General features: G+C 38.9%; 1 protein-coding gene and 1 long non-coding RNA gene across 3 annotated transcripts in view; one reads left to right on the top strand and one right to left on the bottom strand.

The window, feature by feature from the left end:
- Positions 1–23,197, top strand: part of CSMD1 (CUB and Sushi multiple domains 1) — a 2,045,798-nt gene that overhangs the window by 1,119,092 nt on the left and 903,509 nt on the right. The gene's annotated exons all lie outside the window — the stretch shown is intronic.
- On the bottom strand, positions 2,665–5,238 carry LOC141407548 (uncharacterized). Its single transcript, XR_012416998.1, has 3 exons — positions 5,070–5,238; positions 4,268–4,384; positions 2,665–3,379 (listed from the first exon to the last, which is right to left on the bottom strand). It is a non-coding gene; the product is annotated as an uncharacterized lncRNA (long non-coding RNA).

Raw genomic sequence — 23,197 nt, 5'->3', positions numbered from 1 at the left:
TCACAATCCTACTCAGAAGCACTTAGTAAAATCAACTATGTGGCTTTAGAAAATGGAGTTTTATCTGTAACTCTAAGGAAATACAACGAAACAACAAGATATCTCCAGAATTAGAATTTACATAAATATCACTCAAATCCTGGAAACTAAAGCTAATTTGGTTGTGAGGTAGTTCATTTATATGGAAATTTGGCATATTGTTTACTGTCAAGTAACATTTAATAAAGAACAAGGATTCAGCAATATTGGGATAGTTTGAAAAATGTAATCTAATATCAGCACGTAGGGCAAGAGAATTTGAGTTCTCATGACTGTTAAGAGAAGGTAATTCATATAGAATATTGCACCTGAAATTGCATCATTTTCCCTAACTGCTCCTCTTGGCTATTCTTGAATCCAATTTCCTCTGTACCGTGATGGAAGGTACTAGAAGTCACAGCAGAAACTTGTGACAGTAAATGAATTTAGTAATACGTTTGTTAGGTTAGGAGGTCTCAGTTAAATAAAGAAAATCTTTTATAATCTTCGAGGATTTTATACTTACATCAGTCAGTAACTTTGGTACAGAATCAAAATTACCAGTCCATCTTAATACAATTCTAACCCATCAAACAAATAGGTAGTACGTTCTGTCACATTCCAAGCAGTACATCGTTGCAGGGGATAAAAAGGTAAATACAACATCCCCACCAGAAGAAGATTAAAACACCACACACACACACACGCACACCTGCTACACACTCCATACACAAAATAAATGACAAATATCCGAATCTGAAAGCAATGTTAATTCATAGAAAAATGTGCTAGTCCACATGTGGCATTTTTTTCTATGTAGGTTAGGAGTGAGCCTTTCATTTTTTTTCTGTGAACTATGTGACATCAAGAAATATTGGGTGTCTACACAGAAAAAGATGTTGGTGCTTTTTCATTCATGAGACCAATGAATAAAAGCAAATCTCATTCTGATGGCTTTGTAATTGTTAGGGTAATATCAGTAGAGAATGACAAAGTAGACGGTAGCTGGGGAGGAGCCACATCTTCCTTGCTCTCACGGTAACTTGCTGTCTGTCCCATTGCTACACAAAAGCAGAAGCAAAAACCTGGGCCGTGGTTCTCAAGGACTGGAGTGATTTGTTTCCTCCACATTGATTGGCTTGTGCTACAATGGATGAATAGTTTATGTCTATAGAGATTCCTTAGCTGATTCTAATAAATGTAATAATCTTGTAATGATTTAGATTCGGCTGCAGGACATTTTTGACGTACATTTGATGTTGATATATACTGATGAACAATATGTAATATATAATCCTATATGCACAGGTATGCTGTATAAATACATACCTATATATTTCTAGGCAAAGAGAAGTGTGCTGTGATAAATCACCACCTGCTCCAGGCTTTGATAATAGTAATACAATAAAATGATTGTTTGAACACCTATGATTCAAGAAGATGACTACATGCTGGGTTACCCCAGAATAACTCAGATGCTATCCCTGTGCTTAGAGAACTATCCAAAGGTCAGAGGTAAAAAATACTAAATTATTAGTACTAATATTTTTTTTTTTTGCTTGAAGTAACATCATGATTTTAAAAACTTAGTCATACATTAAAGTTATTTTCTGTTCTGTACGTTCTCTGAGACCTCGTATAACTTCTGATGTTGGTGAATAATTAAACTCAGTCAGTTTATTATGGTTTGTGTCCAGGATGCACTTGATAAGGTCTGGAAAACTGGATTTGTGGTGGTCGTTATAGTTACTTGAAGTTTGCACAAACACAGGAAGCATCGCTGTCCACCATAAAGTACAAGGGGCCAACACTTCCCATTACACAGTGTCTCACTGAGGCATCACACATAATAGCAACCCAGGCTAGTCGAATGTGAGACTACTTATTTGGGTCTTTTGGAGATTTCTCTGTTAATAAATAGAGATAGATCCTGCAGATTTATAGACATAAATGTTTGAAATAATTCACACATTTATTCTGTACCACCTATCTACGTAATTTCCTTTTTTGTTTTTTAAATAAATAAATATATTAAAAAGCTAGCTTGTGTGCTACTTAGTTAATATTTAAGAGTCTGTTCATCTTTACACTAGAAAGGCAAGACTAGTATCGTTGTTGATATTACTGTTATAATGTGGGAGACTCTTAGAGGCAAGCCAGGACTTTCTTCGTGTATCAAATAAAGAAGATACACATGTAAGAATATTTTCAGGAATAGTGTAGAGAATATTGTATACTGGGAGAGAGATTGATTTCTTTTAGTCCCATTCCTGGAAGTTGTATATATGTAAGCAATTAAGGCCTCTAAGTGCAGAATTATTTAACAAATACAGCAAAGTTTATTGAGTACCCTAGGACAACACTCTACATGAAAACTTTTCACTACCTGATATTAGTTCAGGGAAGGAGGAAGCAAGACAGGTGGAACATGATAACAAACGCTCAATGCATGACCACCCAGCATGAATATGTCATTAGATGGAGGCAATAATAAATCATGTTATCTTTGGAGAGTTTTATCATTTACATTCACTTTAAAAAAAAAAAAAAAAAAAAAAAAAAACCTTTGCATGACCTGTGACATAGATTAAGCTTTAGATCCTGGCCACGACCTATAAAATGATTTTCTTGAATATACAGTTTTCCTTATGAATGTTTTATTAACGTTCATTTGTCATTATTAGACAAAATTGAAGTCAGCTCTATGAATATACAATCTCCATGATAATGTTCCATTTACCTTAACATACCATGCTAAAGCTAAATTTACATATCAAAGTGAATTATTAACAGTCAAACTTGCTATTTTTTTGTGACTACATATGAAAATTATATAAAATGTCCAAGCCATGTGCTTAGACCCTTATTCAGGAGAAAACAGACATTCTGCTGTAAGGAGTAGATGAACTGGGCAGAAATTCTGGATTCCGGTTGTTGGATCTAACAATGTAACCCTGAAGAGCTCATTTTGTTTCTCTGGCCTTTAGCTAAATATGGGGAACATTGAAACTTGAGGGTATCTGTAAGTAAATTTCCTCCCTCATCTTAGAACCAAATAAAGAGAGCTGTAGGGTCTACTAGATTAAGAGAATGCAACGTCAACACTAGACTCTGCTTCTAAGCCTGCCTGGAACATGGGTTAGGTCTGCAGCCATGTCTAGCAGGTAGCCGTGGAAGAGCACATGCCGCCACCATCACGGACACAGCTGGACGCCTGGAGGGCTCTCAACATGGAGAAGTTTCTTTTCACCATGCATAAAGGGCCACACCAGGAGATCTGCTCGCTGCAGGCAGGTCTCAAAGCAAGCAGAGTGGAGTGCTGAGCTGAGTGTCCAATTCCTTCTTCCAAATGTCCCTTCTCCTGCAGAAAAGGCAGAGGAAGGAATGGGGCAAAGTGGAGATTGATTTCTCCTGCTTCACAGAGGAGTTGCGCTACTTCAGGCTGAATCTCCCTTGTAAGAACCTTAAGATACTGTGGTTACGAGAGGCAGAAAACACTATTCTAAATGAAAATGCTCACATTTCATATAAAAGTATGTTATCGCTTGAGATCTGTTATGACTCATGAATTATTTTTTGGGCTTCTAAATAACTCATGATAAAAAGCCAAGCAGTGGCTCATGCCTGTAATCCCAGCAATTTGGGAGGCCAAAGTGAGCGAGCTCACACCAGCTTGGGCAACATGGTGAAACCCTTTCTCTACAAAAAATTTTTACAAATTAACTGGGCCTGGTGGCCTATGCCTGTAGTTCCAGGTACTCAGGAGGCCAAGGCAGGAGGATTGCTTGAGCCTGGGAAGTCAAGGCTGCAGTGAGTACTGATAGCACCACTGCACTCCAGCCCAGGCAGTAGAGCAAGGCCCTGTCTAAAAGAAAGAAAAAAAATATATCGTGAAGCATGATAAAAACCTATTACTTCATTTTAGAATTTTTTTGGGGGGGGAATAAATGAGTAAATGTCTCCTGATAAATTATATCCATGCTTACATATTTTATAAATTCTGTCAGGACTCTCCAACAAGAGACAGGAATAAAAGGAGAATGGTGTCTTCAGGCCTCTAAGTGCAAAATTATTTAACACATACAGGAAAGTTTGTTGAGTACCCCAGGACAACACTATACATGAAAACTAACACAACAGTCATCCTGGGCTTTGAAATATGCATCACCTTTTCCCATACTAATGCTAAAAAGTTCTACGGGAGATAGAACAACACATGAATGCATTTGATTTCAAACGTCTGACTTACGTAGTGCGATATCAGGCGTGTGAGAGGAGGCTTCCCCTCCCCTCCTTTCAAACGTGAGTTTCCTTCACAAAGCACGACTGTCACTGGTTTCCAGAGGTTAATTTCTTGCTTTTTTACCTTAATTGTTTAAAGGAACAGAGCAAATATATAGAAAAGACAAGTGCATTTCAAAATATTATGTAATTAAAACTGCAGTATTAAGATAAAAGGTTACAAAAACTGGAATTAGAACTGTAGTTTAGGAGGAAACGTAAGACACATGGCCTTTCGCAATTTTACAATTACTCCATAAATTTGCCTCCGAGCTTCCCATTGATCTCCTTATAAAGAGAAACATGGAAATTTTCTTGTGATTTCCTACCAAGTTTGGAACATGCTCTAGTGTTTCCAAAAGGCAATCCTTGATTGATCTGCAAATTCTCTCAAGCTCTCAGCTCTCAGCTGTTTTCGTAACTTCCCTTTACGACAAAGCTTTTGAGGTCTTCACTGGCTGTCTGCATTTCTTTGACTCCCTTTCTTTCCTCAATCCACTTGAGAAGCTTCTGCCCCCTCCCTAGACCTCAGCTGGAGCTACTCTCCTGGAATTCACCATCCACTTCCATGCTCCGGAGCCTGTGAGGAAACTCTGGTCCTCCTCTTCTTCCTCCTCTCGGAATCAGACTCCTCTCCTGTAAAATATCCTTCTGAAGCAGCCCCTCCTGCTTTCCTTCTTCCGTGCCAGCTACTTCCCTCCCCTTTTCCCCACCTCCCCATGCCAGTGACCCTGGGAACCCATTTCGAGCTTTTCCACCCATTCACCTACCTCATCTCACTCTCTCCTGCAGGAACACCACCAATCCATAACTTCATAGACCATGTCTATGCAGAAGTCGCCAAAACGTCACTCACTGTCCTTCTTACTATCTCATTCTCCTTCACTTAATAGAACAGCAAATTCTTGGAGTTCAGAATCCTTAATGGGTGTGAATACTGCCTTTGATCCTTCTTCACAGCTATGGTCTCAATTCAAACAATGAGGACCATTGTGGTGGCCTGAATGGCCTCGCTGTTCCACTCCTTCCCCACTGTGCTACAGTCCATTCCCCAGTGTCCCATTTTACGTCGAACAATTTCCAAACCTCACAATGTGTTCCTGAAGCCTCTCTAGGATCTGGTCCCCAGGCACTTTTCTGTGCCCGCTCTTCTGCTCTTTCAGCTGTCCCAGCTCATGCCAGCCTTTGTGCTTATGTGCTTGTGTCTATTCTTCTCCTTGAGATGCCGCAGCCAGGCATTCATCCTGCTTGGCTCCTTCATGTTAGAAGCTCTTAGCTTAAATGTCAGCCCCCAAGGTCTTCCCCAAGTCTTATTCAAATCACTGGTGGGGACCGTCACAGTGGATCTCACCACCCTCTTCTATTTTCTTAATGGCTTTGTTCATCCTCCAAAATTTCCCCCTTCTTTGGTTTGTGTCCTTATTTAATGTCTGCATCTCCCTCCAAAACCCTGTCCTTCACCATCACAGACATGGTGTGTTCTCACCTCCATTGCCAAGAGCAGTGGGCACCCGTCACATTTATTGTATGAAGGACTTGCAGAGTTTTCGTCACCCACAGAGCATGACAGCTCCTTTTGGAAGCCAGAAAGCCTATTCCACATGTGGGAATTAATCTATTGAATAAGGCTTTTAAGAAGACCTCAGTCACAGAGGCAGCAACATCTTCGTAAGACGCTGCTTGTATGTCTTCACTGAACGCCTAGAGTGTGTGTTTTGATGCAATGTCATAAAAGAAATCTGTAAGTTCAAGCACTGAAGTCTGAGCTTTCTGGTTTCTGATTACTTAGTTTGATCCAGGGATAAAACCTATAATGACCGTAGGAGTCACTGAAAGGTACGTCTTCAAAGAGTTCTAAATACAGACAATTTTTCAAAACCTCACTTAAGAGTTAGGCAGCCTATATTTCCAATATACAGGTGGTCCAGGAACACAGGGACCTTAAGCATTCTAACAATAAAACAAACATGCTCTTCATCCTTTAGAAAAATTGCAGGAAGGTTAGGAAGGTCTTCTCCGTGGCTGTGGGACTCTAGATAATTGCACTTTATAGGACATAGGGATGACAGATTGCACCCCCAGGGGAAGGGGTAGGCCTCCTTGAGAGAGGGCAGTGAAGAAACCCAGCCTGAAGATAGCACACGGAGCTTCCTAAATTTGAGGGGAGACAAGTGGAAAGCTTTGCAGATACTAATTTGACAGAGACCTGCTACAGCCACACAGTGTGTATAAACAGACCTATGTCACCAACGCAGCCCTGAAGACTGCACTGTTCTCTTTCCAGAAACCAAAGTCAGATCTAGTTGTCCCCAACATCAGTGACCTCCCCAAAGTCAGCCAGTCTAGCTTAAATGAATGTCTTCTCTGTCTTCCTAACATCCAGAAACTACAAAGGCAGATTGCCTGGATGGACTGTGGTCTTCAGATGACCACCAGACCGTGTCTGTGTGTGCTTTTCTTTCTCCCACTCTAATCAAGGGCTACATTGGTTCAGGCCCTCTGATTTTTCTCTGTGTCCTTAATAGGACACAGAGAAAAAGGCTATTTATTTATTTATTTATTTTTTTAACTTATTTTAAGTTCAGGGGTACATGTCATATAGGTAAACTGGTGTCCTGGGGGTTTGATATGCAGATTATGTCATCGCTCAGGTATTAAGTCGAGTGCCCATTAGTTATTTTTGCTGGTGCTCTCCCTCCTTCCACCCTCCACCCTGCAGCAGGTCTCAGTGTCTGCCGTTCCCTCTGTGTCTCTGTGTGTTCTTATCATTCAGCTTCCACTTATGAGTGAGAACATGCGGTATTTGGTTTGCTGTTGCTGTGTTAGTTTGCTAAAGATAATGGCCTCCAGTTCCATCCATATTCCTGCCAAGGACATGATCTCTCTTTTTTTTTTTTATGGCTTCATAGTGTTCCATGGTGCATATGTATCACATTTTCTTTATCCAGTCTACCACTGATGGGCATTTAGGTTGATTCCATGTCTTTGCTATTGTGAAGAGAGCTGCATTGAACATACACGTGCACGTATCTTTATGATAGAATGATTGCCGTTCCTTTGGCTATATAGCCAGTAAGGGATTGCTGGGTTGAGTGGTAGTTCTGTTTTTATGTCTTTGGGGAATCATCACACTAGTTTCCACAATAGATGAACTAATTTACACTCCCACCAAGAGTGTATAAGTGTTCCATTTTATCTGCAACCTTGCCAGCATCTGTTGTTTTTTGACTTTTTAATATTAATTTTGACTAGTGTGAGATGGTATCTCATTGTGGTTTTGATTTGTATTTCTCTAATGATCAGTGATGTTGAACTCTTTTTTCATATGATTGTTGGCCACATGTATGTCTTCTTTTCAAAAGTGTCTGTTCATGTCCTTTGTCCACTTTTTAATGGAGCTGTTTTCTTGTAAATTTGTTTAAGTTCCTTACAGATGCTGGATATTAGAACTTTGTTGGATGTATGGTTTGCAAAAAATTTCTACAGTTTTGTAGGTTCTCTGTTCACTCTGTTAACAGTGAGAGCAAGGCCTTCTAAGTAGGAAGAGGCTCTTCATGAATGAAGGGCTCAAGAAATAAACTCATGAGTAAATTAAGAGAAAATGAATGGATTGAGGAAACTGACATGAAATGAATACCTTTTTATTGAAATCTATCAAGCAATTCTGAAACAGACAACCTCAGTTCTTGAGGTCAGCCTCTCAGTGACCTGGCAGAACGTTACCTAGTTCAGGCACCACGGAGTGCATTTTACCTGCCTTGTCCCACAGCTTTTTCATTTGCACAGTGGGCTTCGGATAATGCATTTTAACTGGGCACTTCAGGAAGGTAGTAATGAACAGTTGGGAGTCACTGAAGCAGGGACATCTTGCCAGCACAGCACCTGGCGCTTCGCCGGGGGAATGCTGGGAGAACTGAGAATGAGCCAGACAGCACTTACAGGGTGACCCCAGACCCAGCGAAAGTGTTCAGTTCACAGCTGAACACTTACCTAAAAACAACAACCACAAGAACAACCAGAATGAAGTATACGATCTCACATTTCCATTAACCACTGTGATTCAACTGAGGATCCAAACACGGGTTAAAACAACATGAAATGAGAAAGAGAACAAATAAGAAAGGAAAGAAATTTGAGAAAACCAAAAGGGAATCGACCGTTCAGCAAGTTTTAACCTAAAAGAGCAATATAATGTATCCAAAATAATGTATTAACCACTATACTCACTACACACCATTGCATAGGAAATAGTGTAGGTATGTAGTTCACAAATAGAAAATGGCAAAACTTAGGCTGTATTTTTTGGAAGTTTAGGGATATGTTAATTCATTTTATCTTTATTTCAAAATGAACACCTGTTGTTTCCTTTCAGAAGGAGTTCTTGGCTCACAAGCTGATTGTGTAATAGTCTTCACAAGCTTAACACTTCATATCAATAACTCTCACATTTCATCTCTATGTCATCCACCATTTTACCCACATTCTCAAATATTAGAAGGGTAGATTTCAAAAGGAATTTTTTGAGACAAGCTTACCTGTGTGAAAATGATTAACCTCTGTATGAAAAGATTAAAAATTGAGACTAATGGTAAAGTGAGAAAAAAATGTATCCCGTATAATCTGAATTTGAAGACTAATATTCCCAATATATAAAAAATTATAAATCAATAATAACCTAAAGACTAAGAAAAATTAAAATCAGGCATTATTCATGATGGAGATATAAATGTTTATTAAGCAGATCAAAATAAATTCAACCTCACTAGTAATTCAGAATAATGCAAGTTGAAATTAAATAATGCAAGTTAAAGGAAAATAATGCAAGTTAAAGAAAACAATGCAAGTTTTTTAAATCCATTATTTTAGTAAGAGACATAGTAGTTGTCAGTATCAACTATGATGTTGTGATTTTTCCAACACTACTAGTAGGAGTATAAATCAGTGCAGCTTTTTATTGAAGAGTAGTTTGGTATTATTAAGTGCTAAAATATGTATTCTCTAATATTAATGGAGTTCCTTGGTACACATTCTAGAAAAATATTTGCACATTTGTAGACAAATAAAAGTATGTTGAGTGAAGTATTATTTGTTTTAAAAAACTGAAAAAACATTCTAAATGCCTATTAATAGGGTAATTGTTAAATAAGCCTTAATATAGTTATGTCATGGAATAATACACAAAGATGGAGATTTATATGTATTGAATTTTTTTAAAAAATTGTAACACATTGAATGAGAAAAAACTTATATTTAAGAATATAAACAAAAATTTACATTTATAAATACATATAAAGCTGTGTACATGCAATGAAAGAAAAAAAGCTAGCAAACAGAACATTAAACTCAGGCATCTAAGGAACCTAAGACAGGGTGGTGATAATGTTGGAGATGCTTCTTTCTCTCCTGTGTGTGTTTTACAATAACAATGCAATTCCTGAGTGGCTGAAATTAATATACGTTTACATATGGTTAAAAATGGCCATAGGACATTAACAGAGGAGAATATATAAATGAATATAAATCAAATAATGTTTAGCATACCTCTAATATTCAGGTAAATAAAAGTAAAAATAAATAGCTCCCATTTCACCTGTAAGACTCATAAAAATATTGGAAGAGTTTTTGGGAAACAGATCCTCTGTTACAAATAGCTGGAGAGAAACGGCTGGACATTTCTGGAGGGTAATTTAGCCATAGCTCTCAAAAGTTAAATTTTTCTTAGGCATTAATACCTCAATTTCGACTCTAACAATTTCTTCGAGAGAAATACCCATGAACGTGTAAAGATATATGCGTATAAATGTTTCTTAGAGTGCTATGTGCATAACTGGGGGAAAAATAGAGGTATCCATAAGGCATCGGTCATTTTACATACATGCTACAAATCATCATATAGAAAAAATAAAAGAAGAAATCTGAGGATGTATAATGTGGAAAAATTGATATGTAACAAGTTTATACAATTGAATAATCTTAATATCAGTGTACTATTAATTTTTCTAGAAAGGGAAATATGGTTGACATTTTTTTCTTGACTTTCTGGAAGAGCCTCTTTAACCAAGGCTCAAATTGTGAAACAATGTGTAACCTTCTGTTTCTAACCTACCTGTGTGTATAGGTGCATGTTGTTAGTAGATAACTTAATAATCATTATACCCCGAGGGGATGCTTACAGCTAAGCAATGAAGAGACTCCTACTTTTTGTTTAATATATTTCTGTATACTGTTTCTCTAGTTATGTATTATTTTTGTAATTTTAAAATATTTAGATGACATACAGCTAGATCACTCTTTTGTGCTTATATTATACTTGAGAGCACATATTTCCTTAAACTAGGTGATGGATTTTTATGCCCTTCAAGCACTACTGATAGAAAATTAGATCAGTAAGGATAATCCATAAAAGCATGGGATGTGATGATTAAGTGGCAGTTGATATGGAAATCTGGCAAGCTCCCGTCTTCCTTTCCTTGACATCAAACCCCTGGTCCCGTGTTGCCTGCTAGTGCTTCTGCTGGGGTGGCTCCCGCCAGGACGGACTTCCCCACAGGCTCCTGGCTGTGCACCTGTGCACCTTTCCTGCTGTGGCAACTAGAAAGGCAGAGCTTTCCCCAAGTTAGCTCAGCGGTGACAAAGTGGATGTTTTCTCTCACTATTTATATCTGATAGATAGGTTTATATCTACCTGTGAACAAAGTCAGACACTCTAAGGAAGAAATGGTAAAAGATTGTTAAGCATATCAAAGGCATTCAGCCTCACTAGCCATTTAGGGGAATGCGAGTTAAAACAAGGTGAGACACGCTTTAGGAAGGCAGGACAGGATGTGAGAAAAGGAGTAAACAAAGTAAGTCAATTTCATAGAACCTATCAGTCTCTATGTATTATACAATTTTATTATACAGGATATAGTAGCAACAGGTGACACATGCCAAGGAGGGAAATGAAGCAGAGAAGGAGAATGGGGTGTATTACAATTTGAGAAAGAAACCCTTGAGTGAAGGCACGGAGCGCTAGGCAGAGCATCAAAGAGACAGCGAGGTGGATGGCCCAGGGCAGAAGCCTCAGGGTGCAGCACATCTGTGTATTTCAGGGCACAATGTGGAGACAGGTGGAGCTGGAACTCGTGGCTTGTGAACAAGGAGAGCGACACTAGACACCAGGTCCCCAAGGTCATGTCAGGGTGGCAGCCACGAAGGGACCCTGAGGCCATTGTAAGTTTGCTTGCCGCTGTTACTTCAGGAGAGCTGGAAAGCCATCAGCCTCTTCTGAGCGGAAGAGTGACGTGACTCAGGTTGTAATAGAGTCGCTTTGGCTCTGGGGTGTTGGCCAGGGAGGATATTGGAAAGATGGAAGCAAGCACACCAATTAGAAGACGATGGTAACAGTCCAGCCTGGAGGAAATGGTGGCTTGGATGAGCACATTGGCCATGAAACAGGACGGATCAGATTCTATTTATATTTTGAAGATAGAGCAAACAGAAATTGCTGACGTGTTGCGTGTGGGTTGAGAGAGCAGAGGGTCAGGAGTGCCTGCAAGGCTTTTAGGAAGGATAAGGCTGCATTCATGGGATGGAAAGATTGCAGAGGTATGAGTTTGAGCAGAAATATTAGGAACTTGTTTATGTGCATGTGAGGTTCGGGTGCCTATTGGGTGAGCTGAGTGGACCGTTGGACAGGCAAATCCACGTTTCAGGACAGGGTTCAGGCTGCAGGTATGCATTTGGGAATTGGTGGTGTTGGTAAGTGTTCTTTGTGTATGTTGAACAGGAGAGCCGCTTCCTTTCGGCTGATGCAGGTGGCATGGGATGAGCTCACAGCTGCCCCCCAGCTGCCCTTGTGTGGACCATCTGCACAGCAGGGACCTGTGGCCTGCAAATTGCACTACTGGAGGCTTCAGGGAGAAGGGAAGGAACAACATAATTGTCTCTGGGTGAGAATGAAATCTTTCTTGCAAACGTAACATGATAGCAGGGGGACCGAAAAGGCACACTTCAGAGCAATGGCCATAAAGTTAAATGGAAATGCCCCCCCCATCCTTCTTCTGGATCTTTCTCCAGGCACATCCAGCTGTACCAGGTGTGGGTTCAGCAGAGGGGAGTGGAGTTAGGGTTGTGATTTCTGCCAAGCAGAAAGTGCTAAGATAATTTAAATACTGTGCATGCAAGGAATTAAGCATCATGAGAGATAAGGCAATGGTTGACAGGGACAGATCAGGTTGCAGGGCCAAATCACTATTGGAACAGGAAGGACAAGGTGTGTGACCCGAGAATCTTGGGTCTCCCATAGTGACATAAACACCAGAGAAGACATAGAAAGTTTGGCTTAAGGGTGTCTGGGCAGGAGGCGGAGCTGACACAGAGGTTTGGGAGTAGTTAAGGAAGATCTGGCCAGCGGTCCATGCTTCTTCAGTCCTGCAAATGGAGGCCTAGAATGAAGGGAAGGTCAGTTGGAATGTGAGTCACGTTCCACGTATACGGGAAGCTCCCTGGCCCTGGGAGGAGGGCTTCTGCACCACTGTTTACATAAGCAGCTACTATTATTGACAACTGTATGAGTTAAGTGTAGTACATGGCTCTAGGTTTCTGTGAAGATTAACCAAAATACTATACATAGATATAGATATATAAATATATAGATATATGTATAGATTAAAATTTTTATTTAGGTTTCAGATATCCACACACTTCATTGGAAGCTTAGAGGTCTCTCACGAGCCTTGTGTTGTCTGGGACACATTAAAACATATCTGTTCTATTCCGCCACCCTCTTCAGCAGGTCAGATATCTTTTGTTTAGTGATTTAAACCATAGCCAGGAAGACTCAAGGGTAAACTACACCTGACTAAGAATCCTTAAAACAAAAGAATGGAGGAAATTTGGGGTACTATAAAGTTAACTAGAAGAGACGTCCAGTCTGTCCTCCTAGGCTACCTGCTGTCTGTGGTAATTATTAGACTGGTCATGGTTTTCCTTATATTCAAGACATTTAACGATATGGTCTGGATTCTCACTCTAGCTAGCTAGTTATTAACTTCTTCATGGATTAGTTCACTCTTTTGTCTAAGTATAAAACTGGCAAGACCAAAGACTGGTGAGCGACTCTGCCTCCTTCACCGCTCAGTGGAAAAACAGTATAGTGGGAAAAAATAAATAATCAAAATGGTTACAATATTAAAAAAAAAAAACTGGTTGGTAAAATAAAAACTAAACAGCAATTCTACAAGTGCATTAATTAATGCACAGAATTAAAAACATGGGCTGACTCACAACTTTTATGGTATAAGAAAAATGGTTTTCCATGAAAATGGTGATACTTACAAACCCATACATGCATATGTCCTTGGCAGTATGAAAACATCACCATGTCTTTCAGGAGGATTTGCTGCAGAACTGGAGTTCTAGTAACATGGTAAATTTAGTTGATTAATACCGATGTGAAGTCCTTCATAATATGGATTTGTGAGCCTCATCAAAGGAAAGAATACTTACTTTGCATATGTTTACACCATCGGGAGAATCCCTGTGGCTTTGCAGTGGCCAAGGACCGCCTTATGGAATAGCTTTGACAACAGTTGTATCTATAGAAATCTTACAAGCTTATTATTTCCTGAGTCCCACTCCAAATAATGATTTTGGGTTTGAGGGATGGAAAGAAGAGACTGTAAGATGTTTTCATTGGCTAGTGTCATCACCAGAACTAAAAAGGTCATTTAAAGACAAAAATGTACACATTAGATCATAATGCTTTACCACGTCAGACACCCAACAGGAAATGTGTAAAATATTAATATCACGGGCAGACACTATTTAAACATATCAGGTAATCAAATTGGAAATGCTTCTATTTATTAAAGCAAACCATATCAGCTAGGCAATGGCAAATGAAATACATGCATGTTCTGTATTCCATTAAAAGGACAGAAAGGCCAATCCCCAGAGCTCAGCCAGCCTTTTACAGCAGTTTCCTTTTAAGAAGTATTCATTAAAAAAATGTCATTTATAGGTAATTGCAAATGGTGTTCAAAATCTGTGGCAACAAAACTAGAATTAGGAATAATGCTTTATTCATTTAGGCTTAAATGTGTATGTAGTTGTGAATTAAAGCCTTAATGTAATACCTTCAGTGTATTCATAAACACATATATATGGAATAATATAATCCTTATTTGGAAGAAAGCTCATGAATAGAATTTTTAAAACATTTTACTTTTTTTTTTTTAAGTATTACTGTGTTTTATGGTGGTGATTTATCTCACTAATGTGACTACAGATGATGGTAAAATTCCTTTCAGTTTTCATTATTTTAATTACATTCCCAGACAGGAGAGAAATATGAGGAGTTAATTAACGTGGTTTTGACATTACTTGTAAATATTGCTATTTATAATTCTAGTATACTATAACATGTGTTTCCAGCTCAAATTGAGCAATATGAGAAGGGTAGTTACAGTATACCAAAAAAAGAGACATTTATTTTAGAGAAATATGAGGGAAACCTAGCAAATAGCACGACTCCATTAGCATGTAAGCTATGAATGGAGGTTTTGTCGTTATATTTACTGCGCCATCGGAACCTGGAACAGTGCCTTGTACTTAACAGGACTCACTGAATTTCACTCATGACATGAATAAATACATGAAGGAATAACACATTGGCACTTTGCTGATGAGAGGAACCTGAATTCTCCTACCGCTTCCCACTGTACGTGCCTCCTTGCTCCCTCCTTGTCTCCACCCCCAACCCTTTCCCTCACTCTTGTCCCCCTTTTCTGATTTCCCAGAGCACCTCCCATCTCTGAAGAGCACCTGGGACTCTGCCTCTGAGCCCTCACAGTCTCACTTGCAGGCAGAGCTGTGCCAGGTACCCAGGGACTGAGGGAATGTCTTCATTTGCAAACCCAGTTTTATACCAGCAAGAGCATTTCAGAGTTTACAGCTTAAAAATTGAGTGCCTATGTCACGGTGCAGCACTGCGCTCTGAGATGTGAGGCAGAAGTTACTTATGGTCCCTACTTGGTTAGCAGTTGAGGACAGGGATGATGATTTACGCCTGTCATTTTCCAAGGTGTTAAATAGCGGAGGTGCCTCTAGACCCAAGGAATCTGAGCCTGAGCCCGAACACACCCACAATAAATGATGAGAAGGTGGGGCTGAAATAGTATGTGGAGTATTGTTACCAAAGTAACACTCCTAGAATATGCCGAGAAATCAAATCAAAGCATGTCTTACTTGACAAATTAGGAGATTAGCTAGCACCTCAACCAAACTAAAGTAGATGATGTCATGCTGCCAAAACTGGGGGGAAAAGCTGCTCGTTCAACCAGAACCGAAGGCCAAGACCACGGAGAGCAGTAATTTGTCTTGTTTTACTGAGTATACAAAGAAATGACTAATTTAATTTTAGTCTGGCCAAAACTAGGAAAATGTCTAGGAAATTTTTCTGTATAACAAATAACTGTTTAGATGCTGAAGAGCTATAGTAACATCTACTTAACCATGATGGTGCCTATCATTTAATTTACTAGGAGAGTAGGGGAATGTGGAATTACGATAATGTTCCAACCTTCCAACATACGGCACCTTCATCATCAAAAGTGTCTTCCTCCCTCTTTCTCCTTAACCCCTTCTCATACTTTCTTCCTTTCTTCTCATGGTTTCTCCTACCTTCGTCTATGCACCTTTTGATTTTCAATGTATATACCTGCCCACTTCTGTGGTTATTTATGCATCGTCTTCCCCAACTGCAACTGTCCTCTCATAGACAAAGAGCTCAACAAATATTGGCTGAATTATCGAATTATGATTCCCACAGAAGTTTAATTTTAACAGCAGTCTATGGGTTTGTGTGAGCGAACACTATTTATGAATTATTATTCAGTTTTTATCATGTAGCAGATTTCCTGTAATACAAAAGGTGATCCATAAATGCTGGTCAAAACTTTTTTTAAATATCAAGAGCTTTAAACATGAGGTGAAAATGTTGTATGTTTACTGAAATATTATCTGGGCCATCTTCACTAAGATTTGCCCACCTGTTTATTTTTTTGTTTCTGCCTTCTGAATTTACTACAAACCTAGACTGCAGCCTCAAGAAAAAGAATCAGACCTCTGAACCTCTGGAGATCATTTTTCCATAAGGTTCTAAAGGGTATATGTCAGTTTTATAGTCAACATACTAATCTTTTAAACTAAAAGAAGTGGAATAAATTAAACTCTGTTTTTCTGGTTAAGTTTCTGGGTTTTTTTTACATCATGAATAATTTGCATTAAAAATAGAAGATCGTAGAATTTTTAAATAGAAAAACTAGTAGAAAATTCTCTTCTGGGTAGCTTAACATTTGAAATGAAAAAAAATCTCAGAGACTATGTACGCTACTCTTTTGTTCATTGAGCATATATGAGAAGTGTGTGCATGTGTGTTAGAATATTTGTGACTTACAATTGCTGAAGTGAACCAAAGATACAACCTACTGCAAGGTTTGATGTCAGGCTTAGAGAATATTTTTATAAACAGTGTGCTGTGGTCTGAATGTTGGTGTCCCACTAAAATTTGAACGTTGGAGCCCAAAATCTGATGTGGATCATATTAAAGTCGGGGAGGTGGGGTCACTGGGAAGTGACTAAGTCATAAAGATTCTACACACATGAATGGGATTAGCACCTTTTTGTTTGTTTTTGTTTTTGTTTTGTTTTGTTTGAGCACAGTCTCATTCTTGTAGACCAGGCTGGAGTGCAGTGGCACGATCTCGGCTCATTGCAACCACCGCCTTCTGGGTTCAAGCGATTCTCCTGCCTCAGCCTCCTGAGTAGCTGAGATTACAGGCACCTGCCACCAGGCCCAGCCAGTTTTTGTATTTTCAGTAGAAATGGGGTTTCACTGTGTTGGCCAGGCTGGTCTCAAACTCCTGACCTCAAGTAATCCCTCACCTCAGCCTCCCAAAATGCTGGGATTACAGGTGTGAGCCACCGTGCCCGGCCTTCGCACCTTAATTAGAAAAGCTTGAGGGATCTCTCTTGCTTCTCCTTCCATGTGACAATGCCACAGGGAGGTGCCATCTTTGAAGCAGAGATAAAGCAAATCTCACCAGATACCAAATCTATTGGTACCTTGATATTGGAATCTCCAGCCCCCAGAACTGTGAGTTATAAATTTCTGTTGTTTAAAAATCCCCAGACTAATGTAATTTGCTGTAGGTCCTGGAATGAACTAAGACATAGTAATAATAGCATGAAACTCATGACCAAGAGATTTTGACACTAGCCCTAACTTGCCCTTTGAGGGCAGGCGATGCTGTTGTGATAGGCAGTTAACTTCTCTGTGTGTAATCTCCTCATTGGCAAAATAAACCTAATCATTTCTCCTAGCCTCCCTTACTCAGTTGTTTTGGAGATCATTTGAGTTCCTGCATAGAAAAGCATGTTGAATACAAATAATCAAAGAAATATTCAGAGATTTGGTTTATTCAGCAAATAGAGAAATATAGTAAGGTCATGTATAAGCAAATTCTACCTTAAGTAAAATATACCACAAATACAGGTGCTGAAAATCTCAAAGATGAGGTGAATTTTATGGTAGCACACAGTTGTAAGCTCTGGGAAAGGTGAACTTTGAGTTCTGGAAAAAGGCTTACATTTGAATTATGAGAAGGAACACTTATTCCAGGAGAACGTAATGAAAGACAAATGAGAAAAATTCAGGAAGAGAAAATGAAAGGGCCACATCAGAGGATAAATCTGAGGAAGCAAAGTGAGGTCACCTGGTGGAAGCCCTTGGGTGGATGACAACCAAGAGTGTACATTTGGTCTAAGAGGCAACCATAAGTCATCATAGTCCCCTAAGTGGAAGCTGTGTATTAGGTAGGTTAAGGCAGTTACATGTCATAATTTGGAAAAGAGTTAGAAACACCTGCTATGATGTCGTAGAGGTAGAAGGCAATAGAGAATTGGATTAAATTCACAGCAGGGCGGATTAAAAAGTTGAAAAAAATGATAGTATATTTTCACTGATGGCACAAAGAAAGGCACATGGGAGAGAAAACTTTGATTTAGCAAGCAAGGGTTGGGGCATGGAATGATTGTTTTGGTTTTAGATGTTCCACGAGATATAAACACATTTATCACAGAAAACAGATATTAAACCAGGGTAGAAAAGTGGACTTTCCAGGAGCCAGGAAACCTTGGAATGCAGGCATGTTGGATGCTATGACTTGCATTGTGGGTTTTCTTAGGCTCCATTAGACATTTAAAAGCAAGTGGCTTCATAGGCCACGTCTGTAATCAGGCACACTTAGAAAGATAAGCAGACAGGATGCTCAATGGGCCGGTGGAAAAGTTAGGAGATTTCTTTTGGTAAAATCTTTACAGTAGACAAAACACAAAACAAAACAAAAACCAAACCAAACCAGACCAGACAAAAACCCTATTCTCTGGACCTCCAAGTAACAGGAGAACCATATACATATCCAAGAGAACAAGCTTCACTGAGATGAGTGTGAGGTCACTTCAGCTCAGACACCCACACACCATAGGAGCCATTCCCAAGTAATGCCCACATGGAGTTAAATCCCAGAACTCTCCCAAGAGGGCATCATGTGCAGATTCAAAGGCAGGTTCAAAGGCACAGCCCTCACTAGTCCAAATCTGTGGCTTCTCAAATGTTATAGGTTGTTCGTTCATAGTACCCCCAGTCAGATGCAATTTACCAGTCAGGGTTATTTTCACCATGAGCAATGCTATCTGCTAACACAGCTCGTATTTTACTTTAGAGTTTTGGATCCCAGAAGTTATGCTAACCAAGATAAAATGTCCATGTAGAACAAAGGAAGGTTTAATGATCTTCTCAAGTGCAGGTACACAGTGCATTGGCCTCCATGAGAAACCCATGGGCAACTGCAATCACATTAGACAAGTGAACATCATTGCCAACAAACAGGTGAGGAGTCATGAAGGAACCAAGGACAGCGTGCTAAAGGGTGTGTTTTTGGCATAAGATAGAAAGCCACGTCCTGTTTTAGAGCTCAGTAGAAGTTGGCGTTACAAGTGATACTGAAAAAGGAGGGGAGAGGAGCAAGTTAAGAGCACCAGTTCATACAAGGAAAACTTACATATCTGTCATGCTTTCCACGCTTTGTCTTTCATTTGTCATTTCATTTTGTATGAAGTATATCAACTAGAAAATATATTTTAAAAAATAATTCTATATTATAGAGACTAGATTTCTAGTGCTAACCTGGACTTACAGTGAGCTTTGGATCTTTTCATAATTATACATTTTTCTTAGAGAACACATTTTAGAGTTAAGTGTTGCAGCATAAAGCAGCTCTACTCTCTCCCTTCAAACTGATCTGGGTTCAAAATGTGGACTTTGCTATTACCATGTATTGCATTTAGTTCATCTTACAAAGTTGTGTGGTCTTCAGTCACCTTTGTAAAAAATTTAAGAATAATAAAAATAATAATTACCAGGATTATGGTGAAAGTTAATGGAATGTAACTAATAGTGTCTCTTATGTTCATATATCATGAATAATATGGTTAACAATGCATATGCATATTTTCTGATATCATTGGTAAATCCAGGCCACCAGTGTAATTTATGTACAAGGTACCTTGCACGAAGGAACTTCAAGTGCATTTAAAAAATATATATTAACAAACCCCTACATTCAAATAGGAAAAAAAAGGTTTACTGTTTTAGTAACATATAAACATTGAGTTCATTTCGACTGATAATTTTTTTAATATATCATAAAATAAAAATAAACTGAAATTACTTTACACTTGCTGGCTGGGATGAAATTCTAAAGATCTTTGTTTTTCTGGACATTTCCCCAGAGCACAGAGTTCTCAGTAACTTCACAGTGGTCTGACTGAAACAGTTGGAGAACACGACCTGATGCTGCCCCTACTTTCATATGAATCACTCAACCTATCTACTGCCTGCTCTATCAAATGAGGGGTTTGATTTGTATTAGATTCTAAGCTTCAAAGGGGATCAATGTGAAAGCTATTTATTTAAAGCATTACCTATTATCCAGAGGTAACCAAACCGCAAAGCCCGAGGGTGTGACCCTCCACAAACACATTTTTACTTCTCATACAAACGCCAAGTTTGGGTTTCCCAAAACTACCCTCAGCCTTGATAATTCACTAGAAGGACTCATGGAACCCACGGAAAGGTATTACACTCATGGTTACAGTTTATTACAGAAGAAGAATACATGTTAAACGTCACCTGAAGAAGAGATGCCTGAGGCTGGACCCAGGAGGCTTCCAAATGTGCAGCTTCTCCTGCCTGCTCCCTGGGGAGTCAGGATGCATTGACCTCTGAGCATCAGTATGCAGCAATATTCAGGGAGGTTTGTCAGCCAGGGAAGACGGCCCAGGTTTGTGTGTCCAGAGCTATTACTGAGGCTTCACTAGGTAGGCATGACTCATTGATTAACTTCCCATAAGGTTGAACTCAGTCTTCAGGTCAGCTGACATCCTGTAAACCAAAGTTCCCACCATAAATGACACAGTTGGTCTTTCTGGCATGGCCCAACTTCACGCTAAGATTGTTAGATGTAGTTAGCCTTGCCCTGAAATCCAACCGTGGCCAGCTCCTGCCGTAAACAACGATGTAAGTAAGGCAAAGATTCTCCTCCCAGAAACCAAGTACAAAGTCCAGGCATTTCTGAAGTTGGAGCCAAATTCTTGACTACACACCTTTAAATAAAATATGATATATTTCCAAAGATATTTATACAAAGTATTTCTGGACCTAAAATATTATAGAGAAGGAGAATGATAAAAAATAGTCCAGGTGAATGTAGGCTGCCATGGACAGGTGTTGAAGGAAAACGAGAGAGACTCACCCGTGAGTGGGATTGAATGGCGTTCACTTGAGAAGTTGAGTGGTGGCTTTCCCATGTGCTCTTCTGCTGCACACATATTTGGAGAGCCTGTGGTGTGTGTGGCACTATGCTATGCATTTGTAGAGTAGAGATAGGTTGAATCATAGTACTCAGAGCTTCTGATTGGGTGAGCACGGAGGAGAAGATGAATATCACATCATCACAGAATGTAAAATTTCACTTATAACAAGATCTTTAAGGGAACAGTTCATAGCACCATGAAGGTGTAGAGTAGAAGGGATTGATGTCATTATACTTTAATTCTGCTTCCACTGCCGAAACTGACTTCAATCAACTCGCCAAATCCATTTGTAAAATATATGGATTTACATGGTCATGATAAACCTGATCCTACTAGAACGTTCTACAGAAACAAAAATGCACCATGCAAGTAATATTATTTCCTGATGACATTAGACAAAATGATTCAGTAGTTTTAAATCCTAAAAGGAGTGTAAAACCCAAAGTCATTTTGAAAATGTAATCTCACTTATGAACTATTTTATTTGGGATATTACAAACGGAAAAAAAGTCCTTCTTAGGATTATAACAGCATTAAATACATAGAAAAAGGTAATGTTTTAAATAGGTCTTTGAGAACTTGGTGAAAATTATTAATTTAAGAGTACTCTTGAAAGTAGTCCATTTATGCAGTTAACACCTTGCTCTATGCACTTTTATTCATAATTAAGTAGGCCTTCCATTTCTACAAATGGTTGGAATTATTATCTAAAGATAGAGTAGTATTTATATATTGCTTAAATGAAACATAGATTAAAAACTGATTAAAAAGGTAAGAAATAGCACAGAGTTCATTTTAAATCATTGTTATAAAATCAAGGTCAAGCATGAAATATTTTAAGCATTTTTCTCAAAAGAAGAGCCTTTGAAGTTTTTATTCATATTAATGAAATCCTGAGGGTTTGATAAGGTCCATCCTTATTCTGTGAATTTTATCAAAGAAAAACATTATATAACTTTTACTTTGAATTATGATTTTAGAGAGTGGAAATAGAGAGTCAAAAAATTACTCAATTGACAAAATGTCTCATGTCTCCCTCTAGAGAGAGATAGCTAAGATCTAAGTGATTTGACTACGTTATTAAAATTCAGTTGGACAGTCACAAATTGCTATCTTCACAGAGGCAAACATCAACACATAATCACTAATTTTTCCAAGAACACATGTGCAGAACAATTTTGTGCAGAGACCCCATCACGCTGGACAATTTTATACAGAGACCTCACCATGCAATGTAGGCTTTATTTGATTGGCTGGAAGCCAAAGGCTGATCAATTTTAAGGATTGAAGCAATCCCTGTTTTATATCAAATAATCTCTCACTTAACAAAGGTAACTTTAGGTATTTTATAAAAGAGTAAGCTCTTTTTCACTCTGGCCTAGTGTTGTATCCATTTCCCCATTGGATCTCTCTTCACATTTTTACCTATAGAATCTCTGTCAGAAATGGTCTTTGTAAATGGATCATCACACCTGGTATTTGAAGATTATGAGGAATCTAAGAAGTGTATTAAAATTCCATTGATTCGGACCATCTATGTCCCACCCTATGCTCTGTGAACTCCACCTGGCCCCACCACAAACCTCACCTCTGCACAGCATTGTAACAGAACAGGTGTGGAAGATGACTCTGCCATTTCCAGAGGCGTGATACTAAGCAAATCACCTACTATTTCTGGACTTAGGTATCCTCATATATATAGATGGGATATTTGTCTAGGACTTCTCCAAGGTCCCATCTGGCTTGGGTTTTCCATCATAGATTTTGTTTTTCATTTGTTATTCCAAATATAGGCCAAACTCTTTACATCTTAAGAGCTTTGTTTATGTAGTTTGGTTTAACCTGCCATGTCCTTCTCACTTCCCTAATTAGAAAAAACCCTCCTGAAGCTAAAGGCCCAGTTTAATGATTACTCCATTTGTAAATATTGCTTGTAACTCTACCACCTAGGTGGTATCAATTACTCCTGTACAACTTCGGC

This window comes from Macaca fascicularis, chromosome 8, assembly GCF_037993035.2.
Source record: "Macaca fascicularis isolate 582-1 chromosome 8, T2T-MFA8v1.1".
Classification (NCBI taxonomy): Eukaryota; Metazoa; Chordata; class Mammalia; order Primates; family Cercopithecidae; genus Macaca; species Macaca fascicularis.
This window is presented reverse-complemented; position numbering and strand designations above follow the sequence as displayed.